Source organism: Gorilla gorilla, chromosome 7 (assembly GCF_029281585.2).
Source record: "Gorilla gorilla gorilla isolate KB3781 chromosome 7, NHGRI_mGorGor1-v2.1_pri, whole genome shotgun sequence".
NCBI classification, from domain to species: Eukaryota; Metazoa; Chordata; class Mammalia; order Primates; family Hominidae; genus Gorilla; species Gorilla gorilla.
Window position 1 is genome coordinate 133,988,062 of NC_073231.2, and position 16,570 is coordinate 134,004,631.

General features: G+C 41.0%; 1 long non-coding RNA gene across 2 annotated transcripts in view; it reads left to right on the top strand.

Moving 5' to 3' along the window:
- The window catches only part of LOC134759122 (uncharacterized), a 52,087-nt gene extending 36,734 nt beyond the window's left edge, over positions 1-15,353 (top strand). For both annotated transcript variants that reach the window (XR_010135045.1, XR_010135044.1), the window contains 2 exons: positions 1,529-8,632; positions 14,885-15,353. This is a non-coding gene — a long non-coding RNA (uncharacterized lncRNA). The remainder of the gene's footprint in view (positions 1-1,528; positions 8,633-14,884) is intronic.
- The last annotated feature ends 1,217 nt before the right edge of the window (positions 15,354-16,570 follow it).

Genomic DNA, 16,570 nt, shown 5'->3' on the forward strand with positions numbered 1-16,570 from the left:
AATCCATATTTTGGGATAGTTCTTTCTGAGGCTGGCTGGCTGTGTCTAGTGAAGAGGTCCCACAAAAGCCCTGGAGAAGGGGCAAGTTTAGCCACTGGAAGGGGCAAGGGTCAAGGGCAGTTACACAGCAGAACTCCCAGAGTTAACTCATATCTTTTCCTACTGTTCCTAATCTATTTCCCTCCCCCCTCCACCTACACGGATGTGCCCTTTAAATATTTATTTGCCCACCTTTGCAGTGTGCGGTAGACTTTGTCTCACAAGTCAGCTTGATCCCTTTGAAGGTGTTTACTAATTAAATCAGGCTGGGAGGTTAGGAAAGTTCAGATATATTTATCCTGTATAAAGTAGTCCCTGGACCCAGGACCCCTAAACAGCCCCAGGGAGGTCAGCTACAGTTTCCCTGCTTACTTTCTTTGTTGGAGGAAGTCCTAATCATTGCCCAATTAAGCTGAATGACGCTGCTTCTTTTTCTACCATTGGCTCCTGGCACAATTCTAAGACAGACATCGGAATGGCTGGAGCCAGAAAGCTAAATGCTCTTAACAAGTATGTTTATGGGCCAGTTTCCCACACAGCCGTATGAAATTCTCACTCAGTAACACAGCATCTGAGCCACAGACACTGACTCAAATACAATATTGGCTTGGAAGGAAGAGTGCTGCTGTAGCACAGGTCATTTCCCTCTAATATTTTAAAATAGTATTTGTTTCAGGAGAATCGGTGCACATTCATGGATGTATGTGTCCGAGTGTATGTGAGTAGTGCCTGTGTGTATGTGTTTGTGTATATCTTCAGCTAAGAGAGCTTTCCGAAGAGGCGAAACACAAAGTGAGTGGGAGATCTCTGTTGTATTGGGTCTTAGGGCAGCCTCTGCCTCAATACAACTCCATTGTATTAAGTTCAGGCTTATTTGATTCCCTTCATCCACTTTGTTCATTTTCACTGGTCTGATAGAGAGTGAGAAATAGCTGATCATGATTACATGAAGTGTCTGGTTTTGGTCTCAGGGAATCCCCTTAGAGATTCTTGTCTTAAAGGTCTCAACTAGTTCCAACAGCAAGGCCAACCACTTCCCATTTCTGGAGCAGTGGCATGAAGCACTTGGGGGTGCCTGAAAGCACACTGAGAATCATGCAGTTAGCACTGTGACAAAGCTGTGGGTGCCCATGGGCTTTTCTAGGCATGGCCTTCCTCTCATGGACAGAGTCTGGAGCATTCTGCTTTCTGCATCTGTGGGTCATCAGTCACAGGGCTGCCATGTCCATAATCCACAGTCTCTTGCTATTTTTACCATGAAACTGGGAGCACCTTAACCCTGTAAACTCAATCCCTAGCTCTGTGCCCGTTAACACAGAATAAATAGCTAGTAGTGGTGTTTCTGGTTTAAAGGGCCTGCACTTTTTAAGGTTTTGATGAATACTCCCTAATTATTCTACAAAAAGACTTTACCAAGTTCAAGTTTCTTTCCCAATAATCTATGGCAATAATTTCAATCTCCCTCTTCCCTTTTTTTTTTAACTTCTAGGTAAACATAAGAAAGGAAAACTTTTGTACGGTGAACTTGGCTAAAAAGAAGAATGACGTCTCTGGGAACTTTTGCTGCTTAAAGGAATGAGAGCAAAATCCTGGCATGACCATGATCCTTCAATGAGCACCACTGTGTTGCTGCATTCTGTCTGGCCAATCTAGTCTATAATAGTTTTTTGTTTTGTTATGATTTTTGTGTGTTTTTTTTTTTTGTTTGTTTGTTTGTTTGATGGAGTTTTGCTGTTATTGCCCAGGCTGGAGTGCAATGGCATGATCTCAGCTCACTGCAACCTCCTCATCCCAGGTTCAAGCGATTCTCCTGCCTCAGACTCCTAAGTACCTAGGATTACAGGCACCTGCCACCACACCCAGCTAATTTTTGTATTTTTGGTAGAGATGGGGTTTCACCGTGTTGGCCAGGCTTGTCTCGAACTCCTGACCTCAGGAGACCCACCTGCCTCGGCCTCCCAAAGTGCTGGGATTACAAGTGTGAGCCATCGCTTTCGGCTATAATAGTTTTTATGCATCATATTAATTCTGGGTTTTTGCTTTAAAAAGAAGGCTTTTTTTTTTTTTTTTTTTTTTTTTTGTAGGGAAGTAAGACTGGATGGTGGGTTAGCAGGGGACTTGAGAAAAGGCAGTCAGTGCTACAGGTGAAGGGATATTAACCTCAGGAGTGACCAGTGGGATGCAACCAGCCGTTGGGGCTTAAAACTCAAGCACATTTCTCGGATGATAATTTCAAAGAAGTAGCTAGTTTTGGTTGAGGCTGCCTCTGGACTATCCCCAGCTTCTCAGTGGAACTCGGTGTTTCTGAATGAATCACAATAAAGAAGCATTACTTGTGGGATGTGGCCAACCTTTCTGTTCAGCTTTTATTGCAGAGCTGATGGCAACAGCTGGACTTTACAAAAGTGATGGTGGCTCAAAGTCTTTCTGTTCCACTGTGTCTCATAAAGCTTTTATGAAGCCTCAGTCATCTCTTCAGCAGATCCTGTGTCATGAAGAAGGATGCAGAGAACACAAGGAGCACCCCATCCATGGTGCATCCCAGGTTTCTAAACCTTCCAGGGAGGGGAAATCAGCATTTTTGGCTCTGGCCAAGAAACCAAATTGCTGAAGCTATGGGACTTGTTCCAAACTGCAAGATCTTATTTGACGGGAATGATTGTAGCTTTAGGTAATTCTGTGGCTTATTGGCTTGGGTGAGAGCTCCCTAGTGTCTGCTGGAATGTGATGGCTGTAAGACACAGGGAGGAGAAATGGAAAAGGAGGGTCTTTATTGACCCAACAGAGCCTTGTAAAAAAGCACCAACTACATATATGCAGTCTGTGCATTTCAAAAGTAACAAACAAACAAAATCAATTTACCAACTCTTGGGAGAGAAAATGGATTATCATTCACTGCAAATTCTCCTAGGTAAACAGGAGAGTGCTATATCTGTGCAGAGAGAAAAGTTTTATATATGCTCAACTGTGGGTCCTCAGTATAATACAGTCCCATCATGTATTTCCTGAGACATCTACTAAGGAGACTTCCTAGAATTGAATCTTTCTCATCTTTTTTTCTCTTCTCTTCCTCAAGTCTTCTGTGACATGTGATAATACAAAACAAAATACAGGTCTTAGAATAAATGTACCTGGAATCAAGTCATTGTGAAATGTTGGGCTTCTTTGACCCTCAGTATTCCCATCGCAAACCAGGAATAATAAGACCTGCATTTCTCCATTGACCATTAGTAAATTGAGCTTCAAATACCTAGTTAGAGAAAAAGTTAAATATTGCCTCCAAAGCTTAACATGCATTTTAATACTTTTACTTTCTGCTTTTAAAAATATGCTTCTCATTTTCTTCCCCTGACTAGCTCTTTGACTGCCAGAGAGATGTATAAGCATCTTGAGCTCCACTGGTAGAGTTATGAGTTCTTGAATTTAGAGGTTATTAGAAGAATTTTTTCCTACTGTTTTCATGTAAATTACCACTCAGGAAAAAATGGTGGAATAGAATCTTTTTTTCCCTTTTATAGTGTCTTTTTCATTGCTTCCAAATTTTTCATAACTTTTCTACAGCTACCAATACCATCTTATATCATCCAGACTGCCATTGCAATACACTCTTAACTCTTTCCATGCTAGCACATCCTATACATAGCATTCATTCATTCATTCGCTCACTTAGCAAACATACCTGGTAGAGCCTGAACATTCTATTAGGCACTAGACATATTAATGAGTTCAAATATCTTCTTCAGATTCCCATCACTTGTCATATAAATGTCAAGGCCCATTGCCTATGATTCAGAAACCTCTGCATTTACTTATTTCAACCTGCTTTGATACCTTTAACCTACTTTTTCCTTTTTTTTCTTTCTTTTAAGAAATATGGTCTTGCAATGTTACCCAGGATAGATTTTAACCCGTAGGCTCAAGGGATCTTCCTGCCTCAGCCTCTTGGTTAGTTGGAACTATAGGTGTATGCTGCTGGCCCCGGCTCAACCTGCTTTTTAATTCTTTCTCTCCCTACACGGTATTATGAACTCTCAACTCCAGGTGGACCAATCTCCTCTTGTGTCTGTGCCTTTGCTTTGGTGGTCCTCTTCTGGGTGTGCCTGCCTATCTAGATTTCACTTGTTCAAACCTAATATTCAGTGGGAAGTTCAGGTATTACTGCTTTTGTGAAACTCCCCTGACAACAAAGGTTCATAGGACCCTTGTTGTTTAATATCTGAATTTATATAATTAAAACTGCTAGTTATCTTTTTGAGCATATAGGAAAACAACAAGATTTCAAGATACTTAAATGAAAAGAGGGAAAGATACTGGTTTATCTGTTCTCTCACCCTCCATAACATCTCATACAGTCTTACTCAACAAATACTTGCCTATTTATTTTTTAAGCCACATAATAACACATAAAAATGGAAAGTGATTCACTGTTGGGGTTATTCCAGTAGTTTATTGCTTCCCTCTTATTTATTTATTTTTTGGATGACTTCAGATACCAACTTGGTTCAAACCCTTATCAAAAATGACCTTTCCAACTTGGCTCCTGTGGAGTCTTCATCCTTCTTCTGTCATTGCTATAGAAATACAGGATTCCCTAGTCTAGTCTGGAGAGCACAGTATCAGGTAGTGGAAAGAACTGCAGCCTTGCACAGCAAACTAGATTTGAGTTCTAATTCTCCCTGAAAATTGTTTGACTCTAGAAATAGCTTGCCTCTCTGAACCTCAAGTCCCTCTTCTGTAAAGCAGAATTAATAAAACCCATTGCAGGGCTGTTGTGAAAATAAAATGTGATAATATATGAATATAGTACCTATTTTGCTCACTTCACAGTAGGTGATTGCTAAATTATAGCTATTATTTATATCGACCATGAATGCTATAGTGTTCTGCCTCTTCTAGGGCTCTGGAAGAACCACTGAACTTACAGCGATGCATACCAGCCTACCATGTAGTGGGCTCTCCCAAATTGTAATTTTGGGAGCTGTCCAGCATGCAGACTCCTTCCTTGTTGGTACAGAGCCTCTTTTCTGTAGTATGGTTGGAGAATAGTGGCCTCTACTTATCACAGATGTCAGAGACTTCAAATCCTCCCTCTTTTCATCCCTAGGTTGATAGAGTTTAGTAAATGTCCAGAGTTTGGCCCATTATATCCCTCTGCCACCTTGCCTCTGAGATTTTGAATCCTGACTGTGTGACTCTTGCTTCTGGGATTTTGAAACCTGAGAATATGTCCCAAAGCTAAATACTCACGTAAAATTTATTCACAGCTCAGGCAGCTGCAGTGGTGGTATTTGGCTACATTCTTCCTTCTTCCTACAAGATCATTGTTGAGCTTCCTCCTCTTTAATCATCCAGACTGCTACAGTTCTTGTTCTTCTAAGTCTCCTGTTGCTGAGAACCTCTGATAAACTTCCAGTAAATCACTAACCCCTCTTCCCCAATTTTTCTCCCTATGTTCTTGAAACCAAGAGCTCAGAGTGATATACTACATGTCCCTGGTGCTTCATTCAATGACAGAGCATCCATGGTGCACTGGTCCATCCTTTGATCTTGTCCCCATGACTGACTGTAAGGCTTGGTGAAGTCTTCTTCTGTCATCGTTTTTGTATCATAGTTTCCAGGGAATCCTGGTTTTTAAGGAATCCTGGAATCCTGGAGCCAGAAAGAATGTTGAGCTGCCCTCTAGCTAAGCCATTGGCTTTCCAGTCACCTCCTGTCTATTTTCACAGTATGACATTTCTCAACTTGAATTGTTTCCATGTTCCGGTTTTCCCCTCCTCCTTTAGAAGAATGGCTCAACCAATAAAATTCTGGCACCTTCTCTTTTCAACACCTGAACATGTTATCAGGAGACACAAATTCTCGTGTAACCTTTGCTGTCAATAGTCGTTGTGTAAGCCAATTCATCTCTTTGTCCTTCAGTCTTCTCACCTATAAACTAGGCTAAGTGGCAGCAGAGGGTCATTTTGAGGGGAAAATTAAAAAATTGTCATGGTGGAATATTTCAAAAACACGACTGGAAGTAATAAGCAGATGATGCCCTGAATATTTTTCACAGACCAATGATCATAAAATGAATGGTAACAACATCAGGAAAGATGGGGTGACTTTTGGGTTTAGCTATTAGCCATGGAGAATTGTGCGTTGAGTGGCATTGAGGGGCTGGGGGCTGAATGAAAGCTACTGTTTTTCTAATCAGGTAGTGACCTCTTCTGGGGAAAGAAAGAGTCTAGCAGAGCCTCAGCATTAGGAGACATGTGCAACGTTTGTACCAAGGCAACCAATGATAGAGAGGATGGTCCCCAGAGGGAGAAGCTCTTGGGGTAGATGTTTGCCCTGGGCAGCCAGGTGGAAAACAAAAATAAATGAAATGAAACTAAAAATCACTTTCTGGGTAGCTTTACCCAAAACAGCTCTCATTGAGAGAGCTAATGAAACCTTGTGGACCTGTGTATGCATTGTGGTGAGGTTACCGTCCGCGCAAGCTGGCCAGATTCAAGAACCCAAGATTGGTTTTTAGGGCGAATGGTTCAAAAAAGGTCCAGATGGGAAACGTATTTGTGTGCATTCCTATCTGGAAGGAAAAAGGACTCTTTCAGAGGGACAAACCAAAATTCAAACGAATGGTGAGGTCTAGAGTGGCGAGTGACTTTTGCCCAGTAGTCCTTTAGGTGGTAGGAAAGGGGCAAGTTCCTATTGCAATCTTGTCAGTTGAACCAGAGTAGTACAAACTGTAAAAGTTTTTTTTTCTCTCTCTCTCTACCACACATCAGTATATTCATCTGCTACTTAAAGGTCTTGGAAGGAGGAAGAAAGAAAATCTCCAGGAAGTCTTCTGGGTGACTTCAGAAACAATTGCATTACCGTTTTCCAGGTACCCAAAGGACTTAAATTGTGCTAGAGAATGGAACATTAAATCAGACAGGTTCTGCATTGAAGAGTGCTGCACGACATTACTGAAGATACAAGCTATTGCTTTCACTTAGACCCGTGGACAGCAAGGTGCAAAGCTGGTGAAAATCATATTGTCTTATCTATTTTTGAACAGTATTAGAAGAATGGGTCTCAAAAGGTGAAGGGACTTGCCCAAGGCCAACTCAGAAACATATGGGCATAACTCAAATTAGAGCTGGGGTTTCTGACCATCTTTTTTTTGTTTGTTTTCTGTTAGCAGTCACTCCTCTTCCACCTTTCTCCAGCACCGCACTGCATATTAAATTGACTAGTCATATTAATATTAATATCACCTGGATATTAGATAGATTAATAATATGGTAGCTACAGTTTAAACAACTACCACATGCTAGTCTGTGTCCATTCATTCATTCAACAAATATTTATTGCGTGCCTACAATGTGCTAGGCACTGGAGATACAATAGCAAGCAAAAATGATAAACTCAGCCATTGTCAAAAATGTCATCAACAAAGATATAACTAAAACTGTGCAATCTCTGAAGGCAAGAGATTTGACGTGGTAAGAGGTTGTGATGGTAAGGGTGGGGCTATTAGTATAGGGAGAACTTCCTGAAGGAAGTGAAAATTCTGTTCATGTGTTGATCAGGCCTAAAAATTTCAGCATCATCCTTGACTTCATTCATTTTCTTACACTCTATATCCTATCCACCGGCAAATTTGATTGGCTCTGCATTTGAAATATGTTCAGAATCCAGTTGCTTCTTACCACCTCTGCTGCCATCCTCCTTTGCCCAAACATTTCTCGTCTCCGGTCTGTATTGTTGGAATATGGTGTCTCTGCTTTCACTCTTGTCTATCCATGCTCAAATATATTTGGACAATGCTGGGTCAAAATTAATTTCCAAGTCTTGTACTGCCGCAGGACTTCTCAGAGGCTTTCACATACTAACCAATGTACTGACTCTCCAAGAAGTGGGGACCACAGGGACTCTTTTCTTATAGTGCATTTCACACAACTGCTGTTTCGTGGAAGACATTCTGAAAAACACAGAAAATGTTTATGAAAACATTAATACATCACATAAAGGATTATTATTATTCCACAGGAGTACATGACGGGAAATGGAGCCACCTACAACAGTTTCATGAACAGGGAGTCAGGTTTACTGAGTCCTAGCTGCAGTTACCTTTTTCTGAGCTGGGTGGCATTCAACAAGTTATTTAATATCTCTGGGTTTCCTCATCTGTGAAATACGGACAATAATTCCTGTCCTGTCTACTTTGCCAGGCTATTGGAAGAAACACATAAAATTAAAAATGTTAAAGAAAGAACTTCCCCTTCCCTCCACTACACCAAACACGAACTAAACCTGACACCATTACTGTGCTAGTGTGGACACTTAGAAAATCATTAGTATTTTCAGTTACACGATCTCTGCACTTAATCAATGAGCAACAAATTAACATTTGGTTTATTTATTTAAGCAACCAGGAGTAAAACCCAAAGAGTTGCTGGCTGTTGGCTGGAAATCAAACAAAACAAAGAATTAATTGGAGCTAAGGCTGTGGAAAGTGCCAGTCTGTGACATGCACAGAAGAAAGCAAGGAAAGCCTGGAGTGACCTGGATTGCATAGCAGAAAGAAGAATCCCTGCAGGGGCAGTGTGAAAAGACTAGGGAGGTAAGAGAACCTGAAAATACAGCACTGTAGGTAGAAGGCTGTAAAGCTGGAATGATGCTAACAAATACTGTATTATTACCTTAGCTGATAGCGGTGACATAGTGGCCCACACAGAATCATTGAATAGCATCGGGTGTGGTAATTCAGGGAGAGCCAGTGGGGCAATGTAGAAACTCTAAGCTGGCAAAGTTCTGTGGTTTTTGTAAAGTGCCTATCCAGAGTACATGGTTCATTCATGCCAGGTCAGCAAAAGCAGCTGCTGATGTGATGATGATTTCCCTTTTGAGCTAAACCTCTACAGAGTTCCTTTTTTCTCTAGGGCTTTTGGCTGTGACTGATGACGTAGCCTTAGGCTCAGGATTCTAACACCCCACAAAAGCAAAAATTGACAAATGGGATCTAATTAAACTCAAGAGCTTCTGCACAGTAAAAGAAACTATCAACAGAGTAAACAGACAACCTACAGAACAAGAGAAAATATTTGCAAATTGTGTATCCAACAAATGTCAGTATCCAGTATCTATAAAGAACTTAAACAAATTTACAAGAAAAAAACCCAAACAACGCCATTAAAAATGGGCAAAGGACATGAACAGACACTTCAAAAGAAAACATATATGAGGCCAACAGGCAAATGAAAAAAAGCTATATATTACTGATCATTAGAGAAATGCAAATCAAAGCCACAATGAGATACCACCTTACACCAGTCAGAATGGCTATTAATAAAAATTTTAAAAAATGAGAGATGATGGCAAGGTTGCAGAGAAAAGAGAAAAATTATACACTGTTAGTGGAAGTGTGAATTAGCTCAATCATTGTGGAAAGCAGTGTGGTGATTCCTCAAAGACCAAAACACAGAACTATCATTTGGCTCAGTGATCCCATTATTGGGTATATACCCAAAGGAATAGAAATCGTTCTGCCATGAAGACACACACACACATATGTTCACTGCAGCACTATTCAAAATAGCAAAGACATGGAATCAACCTAGGTGCCCACCAATGGTAGACTGGATAAAGAAAATATGGCACATATACACCATGGACTACTATGTGGCCATAAAAAGAATGAGATCATGTCCTTTGCAGGAACACGGAAGGAGGTGGCAGCCATCATCCTTAACAAACTGACACAGGCATAGAAAATCAAATACGGCATGTTCTCACTCATAAGTGGGAGCTAAGTGATGAGAACACATGGACACAAATGGGAACAACAGACACCGGGGCGTACTTGAGGGTGGAAGGTCAGAGGAGGGAGAGGATTAGAAGAAATAGCTATTGAGTACTATGCTTGGTACTTAGCTGATGAAATAATCTGTACAACAAACCCCCGTGACAAGAATTTACCTATATAACAAACCTGCACATGTTTCCTTGAACCTAAAATAAAAGTTAAAAGATAAAAATAAAAGGATTTGGATGCCCCAGACTAACTTACACTCAGTAAATACATTTTGATGTATTTGTGGGCCAAAGCTCCTAACGGAGATGATGATGATGATGCTGCTGATGATGACGATGATGACTGTATTGATAATGGTAATAAAAAACATAGCTTTCATATGGAGTCAGGTTACATGAGATACAATACTCTTTCAGAGGGACAAAGCAAGATTCAGAGGATGGTGATGGTGAGGTCTAGAGGAGCAAGAGACTTTTGCTCAATAGTCATATAGCAGCTCAGAAACCACACTCATGGCCAGGCATGGTGGCTCATGCCTGTAATCCCAGCACTCTGGGAGGGCAAAGCAGGGCAGATCACGAGGTCAGGGGATTGAGACCATTCTAGCTAACATGGGGAAGCCCTGTCTCTATTAAAAATACAAAAAATCATCCAGGCATGGTGGCACACGCCTGTAGTCCCAGCTACTCAGGAGTCTGAGGCAGGAGGATCGCTTGATTCTCCTGGGAGGCAGAGCTTGCAATGAGCCGAGATCGCACCACTGCACTCCAGCCTGGGTGACAGAGCGAGAATCCATCTCAAAATAAATAAATAAATAAATAAACAAACAAACAAATAAATAAACATACTCACCTCTAAACCCCTTAAATGATGGCCTGAAGTTGGTATTGAAATCCCCAATGAATTTAAAAGGGGAACCCAAACTCCAACAATTTACTGGAGGTCACATGGCAGAGAGAGACAGCACTGGGGCAGGAAGCAAATCTTCTGTCCTTCCATTGTCTTTGTTTTGTATGATGTGCTTCTCTGGCCACAACCCGGTGGGACCATTAAACCTTTTGGGCACTCAGTGCTGGGAAAAAGTCTCTTGCTGGACTCTTTCATATTTGAAATGAATCCCAATGGATAAGAAGTTTCATGTTTTGGGGCATTTGTAAGTCAAGATATTCTAGGCTGATGGCAAAGTTAAGTTGTCATTCAACCTCTAAGTTAATGCTTAGAAGTTTTACTTGAGGAACCAACGTATGGTCATTAAAAACTACAAAGTTTTCCTCCTCAAATGTGGCACTTAAGTGCTGTGTGACCTGATGTGTCCATGGTTCAATTTTCCAGCTGTAAAGTGGGGTTCATAATACTTCCCAACTTTGTAGGGTTGTTGAGAGAGTTACACAAATATGTGTAAGGTACCTGGCATTGTACAAATATATGTGAGCCACATTGTCAGGCACACTCAGACTTTACGATTCTTGTTTATTTTGTATCTGTTATTTTTGTCTTCCTACAATTCACCATTCTGAATGGTAATTATCTGGCCCTAACAGACTAACAGGTCTTGGAGGGCAGGGAGCGTCTCATTCACTGCTATATCTCTAGTACCTGGAGGATAAAAAGTCTCAGAAAACAATCGTTGATTGAATGAGGGAATAAATAAACATATGAATAGCTGTTTAATGTAGCCAATTAAAAAATAGGCAAAATATTTTCCATTACTTGTTTTCTTATTTGTGAAGAGTCATAATTTCTTCTGACACAGTAAAAAAAAAATAAAAAAGCAAGAGGTAGATAACTTCTTAAAGTCTTGTCTTTTCAGTACTCATACATTGACCAATTCAAATTAAACTACTGAAGGTGACAGAGCCAGTGTTTACTGGCCAAATACTCTGCCATTATTTCTATCATCTAGAATATTCCTTGATTGGAATCTATCTAATCACCTGGATATTAGATAGATTAATAATATGGTAGCTACAGTTTAAACAACTACCACATGCTAGTCTCTGTCCATTCATTCATTCAACAAATATTTATTGCGTGCCTACAATGTGCTAGGCACTGGAGATACAATAGCAAGCAAAAATGATAAACTCAGCCATTGTCAAAAATGTCATCAACAAAGATATAACTAAAACTGTGCAATCTCTGAAGGCAAGAGATTTGACGTGGTAAGAGGTTGTGATGGTAAGGGTGGGGCTATTAGTATAGGGAGAACTTCCTGAAGGAAGTGAAAATTCTGTTCATGTGTTGATCAGGCCTAAAAATCTCAGCATCATCCTTGACTTCATTCATTTTCTTACACTCTATATCCTATCCACCGGCAAATCTGATTGGCTCTGCATTTGAAATATGTTCAGAATCCAGTTGCTTCTTACCACCTCTGCTGCCATCCTCCTTTGCCCAAACACTTCTCGTCTCCTGTCTGTATTGTTGGAATATGGTGTCTCTGCTTTCACTCTTGTCTATCCATGCTCAAATATATTTGGACAATGCTGGGTCAAAATTAATTTCCAAGTCTTGTACTGCCGCAGGACTTCTCAGAGGCTTTCACATACTAACCAATGTACTGACTCTCCAAGAAGTGGGGACCACAGGGACTCTTTTCTTATAGTGCATTTCACACAACTGCTGTTTCGTGGAAGACATTCTGAAAAACACAGAAAATGTTTTTTAAAAAAAGAAGACAGAGCCTATGCTATATTCTCTGTTATATTCTGAACAGCTAAGAACTGTGCCTGCCACCTAGTAAGCACTCAATATTTATTTAAATGAATAAAGAAATTACTGCTAAGTGTTCTTTCATTTTGTTATAAGCTCATTTATAAGGTAGTTTAAATCCAAAGCACTTTTTCCACCTACCCCTGGACCTTAACATTGAGCCTCTAGTGTCACAGGCAAGAACCCAATAGAATTAAAAGGTTTTTGTTTGCACAAAGTTATTTGCCAGGATTACTAAGCAAACAGGAGAAATGGAACAAAAATGATAAAAACAATTTGTGGTGCTTTCCTGTGGGATTTTTGGAGGTTTTTCAAAGCATGACTAGTGAGTAATGTAGTTGACTTTTGGAGGAGAAGGGGAAGAAAAATGGGCACATGATTATGGACTTTGTCTCCTGTGAGCTTTGTGGCTGTATCCAGCCTTTGCAAAACATCACTTTTTTGGAATGGCCTGTAGCTAGGTACATAGGCCAATGGTATTCACTGGAAACACAGGGAGCTTGGTCTTCCTCAGAAATGAGGGTTCATTACATAACAGAATCCAGGTGGCAGCAAAGTCAAGGGACAGGGAGCAGTGGCTGAACTCAGGTGATCAGTCGTGGCACCTTAATTGCCTGGATCAGTAATGGACACAAATATTTAGGTAGCTGTTGGATTTCTCACAACTAGAAGGACCATAGCTCACAAAACAGGCTGACAGCTCATTCAGTTTGAGGTGAACATTATTGTTCCCATTGAACAGACGAGGAACCTGAACCCTGGAAATTATATTGAACTTGCTTGAGGTTACTCCACTAGTTTACCCAGGTCCAAATTTTGAGTTTTCAGTATTGTGTCATGAGCTCTTTCCTTACAGAAAAAAACTAAATATCCTCAACGTTGTTTAGCCACTAGCCGAGAGATTGACAATGAGTCATTCTCTAATTACTGGTTTACTCTGAAGCTGGTTGTGCAGTGCAGCCTAGTGAGGGGATGCAGGATAGTTGATCCCAGGGGCTTTAAAACCCCTGGAATTTTAACAACTCACAAATATTGAGCACTTGCTAACAGCAAGGTAGAACACTGAAGGCTCTATGTGCAGGAACTCCCCCAGTCATTGCAATAACTTTTTGAGATATGCATTGTTATCATCTCCATTTAATGTTGATTGAGACTGAGGCTCAGAGAAATTGACCTGCCCAAGTTTGCTCACCTAGAAAGTAGAAGAGCTGAGCAGCGACTTCAGGTAGGTTGACCAATTCATCCTGGCTGTGCAGTTCTCCAAATGGTGTTAGGACCAGCAGTATTGGCATCGATGGGTAAATTGTTACAGGTGCAAATTCTTGGTTCCACTCCAGACCTACTAAATCAGAAACTCTGGCAGTGGAGCCCAGAAATCTGAGTTTTAACAGTTTTCCTATAGGTCTTGCTGCATACTCAAGTTTGAGAACTTCTGGACCATATTAAATCACTGTGCTTTCAGGGAAGAAAGGACTTACACAGAGCACTGAGCATACCAGAGGAGCTTAGAGCCTTGGGAAGATGTTCTTCCAAAAGATGCTATTATTTTGGGCTTCTGGACCACAACTGAGGGAGTAGAGTGGAAGCAGAATCTCTTAAGAAAGAATATGTGATGGGAGGAGATGGTAGAAAGAGGTGACATCACAGCCACCTTCTGAGAATATGATGTGTTTATAGAACAGGTGTTGATTATACACTAGACTCACTGAGGTCAAGTGACTTGGCCAAGGTTGGGTAATAAGTGACAAATGAATGGACTCAAACCCAGTCCCCTGGCTCCTTAGAGAGTATGTTAAAGCTACATTTCCTCACTAGAGTAGGGTGAGGCATAGAGGTTCAGTGAGCCTCTGAATCATGAGAACCTCTCCTCAGTAACTGTCACAACTTCTCCTGACTAGATGAGCTAGAATCAAAAGAAGAATTAAAAAGATAGTAATTTGGTGGTCCCAGGAGGGAGAGAAGACTAAGGGAAGAATTCAGAGAGAGGCACTAAGGAGGCGAGGATGTCTTCAAGGTACCACTCTGGAACCCATGACTGTCTCCTTATCTTGATCATCATTGTCACCATTTATTGGGTTGCACATGCTCTAGTATGTTACCAACCAGAAAATGCAACACAGGTGACCTTGAGTTTAATTCCCAACTTTGCCAGTGACCCCAAGCAGGTTATTGAGCTTCTCTGAGATTATTTCTTCATGTACAAAATGAAGATCATGAGAGTTCCAACCTCACGGGATTTGAGGGAAGTTTTAAAAGAAAGAATGTATGTAAAACCCCTAGTAGATTGTCTAGCTCATAATAGGTGCTAAATAAACATTCACTGTGTTGTTGTTATTATCTTATCCAAAGGCTGGTTCACAGGACAAGGCAGCCATGGACATAAAAGGATGCCTCAGTGAGTGAGGATGATGATTTAGCTGTTTGTGGACATGTAAGTCTCCCACTATTTGTCCGTTGCCATTCTTATCTTTACTCCCTCATCCACCACTTCTGTCCTCTCAGACCCTCACTCAGAGAGAGTGATCTTAAGAAAGGACCCCTTCAATCTCTTGTTCCCAGAGAGGCCATGGGTGCATCTCATCTGCTTCACTGTGTCACCCAACACTGTGTGCAGCATCCAGGGTATTAGAAGCTCACTCATCTGGACACCAGCTGCCAGGAGGTGGCAGGTAGACAGAGAGGAATGTTTTCAAGGGATCTCATCTGAACATTCCTTCTGATTGATTGCTTAGCAGATTCGTGGCAAAACAAAGTTTTCTGGACCCTCTTACCTCCTTTGTCTACTTAAATGACAATAATATTTATTGATCAATTGCAATAGGCCAACCATTTTATGATACTTTAAAAATGTTATTTCATTCAAATGTTGCAATGATATTTGTAAAGTAAGTATAATTATTTATACTCTATAAATGATGTAAACAGTAATAGATTTTGGAATCAAGATTTAAATCACATTTCTGGATCCAATTTAGTTTATCAGTTGATGTCTTAAATGGCTGCTTCCTCTTAAAAAAAATGAATATCTTGATAAATAGGTCCCTTGGCAAGGCACATGGAGGAGTGTTTTGCAGGGAAGGGGCCTGATTCCCTCTAAATTACAGCCATCTTTCTGCTCACGCTGGTATGTGATTTGGCTCCTCTCCACTCCCAGGCCATATCTTTGTGATTATGCCTTTTTACTTAGCCTTGAAAATGGGCAATAACTCTACTCTGAGTCAAATTAAGGGGTGGGCTAGACAGGAAGTTTCCAGAGGATTGATTCTATAATAGGCTCTGAGACATCACTGGAAATTTAATGACACGGAACACAGTTTATTTATTAATATTCCTTCCGTGGAGAATTCTGCTTGGAAAAATGTTTGATAAGACACTGAAGGTGGAAAGAGGTGCCAACAGAGTTATCTTCTAGGGACAGTGGATCAGGTCAGTGCCAGGGAGGTATGCAAGTCTGGGTCAGAGCTGAATTGTTTGAGAGGACAGAGGGGAGGCTGAGGTTGCTACCAACAAGCTATTTTCTCTGATTTTCCCACACAGAATAGATGGCCAAACAGTTAAAAACGTATTTCCTTGAAGGAGCACTGAATCATTACCCTGTCCAGGGTGCTCCCACCCCTGCATGGAGCCCTGATGCTGCTCAGAATGCTGCATAGGCCCTCATACCCTCATATTCTTGTCTCTTTTTCCTTCTTTCTCTCCTTTTCTGGACATTGCTGTGCAGTGTTCCATTCTGATCTCCAGCTCTAGGTCATTTTCCACTACAATACAGCACCTGCAGCCTGGACAAGAACAACAGTGTGTGAGGGGCAGTGGTGAGACCTGAAAGGCAGAAACAGAGGGCTGGGTTCCAGGACATTTCTAGCATTAAGAAGAGGAGGCTGGGATTTGGAATCTCTTGCTCTGCCTCTGCCTACAAGCCTTGACCAAGATTCTTGGGCTCATCCATAAAACAATATGAAAAGTAAACATTGAGCACTTAACTGTATTCCAGGCACTATTCTCAGTGCTTCATGTGTTTATGCAAATAATTCTCAT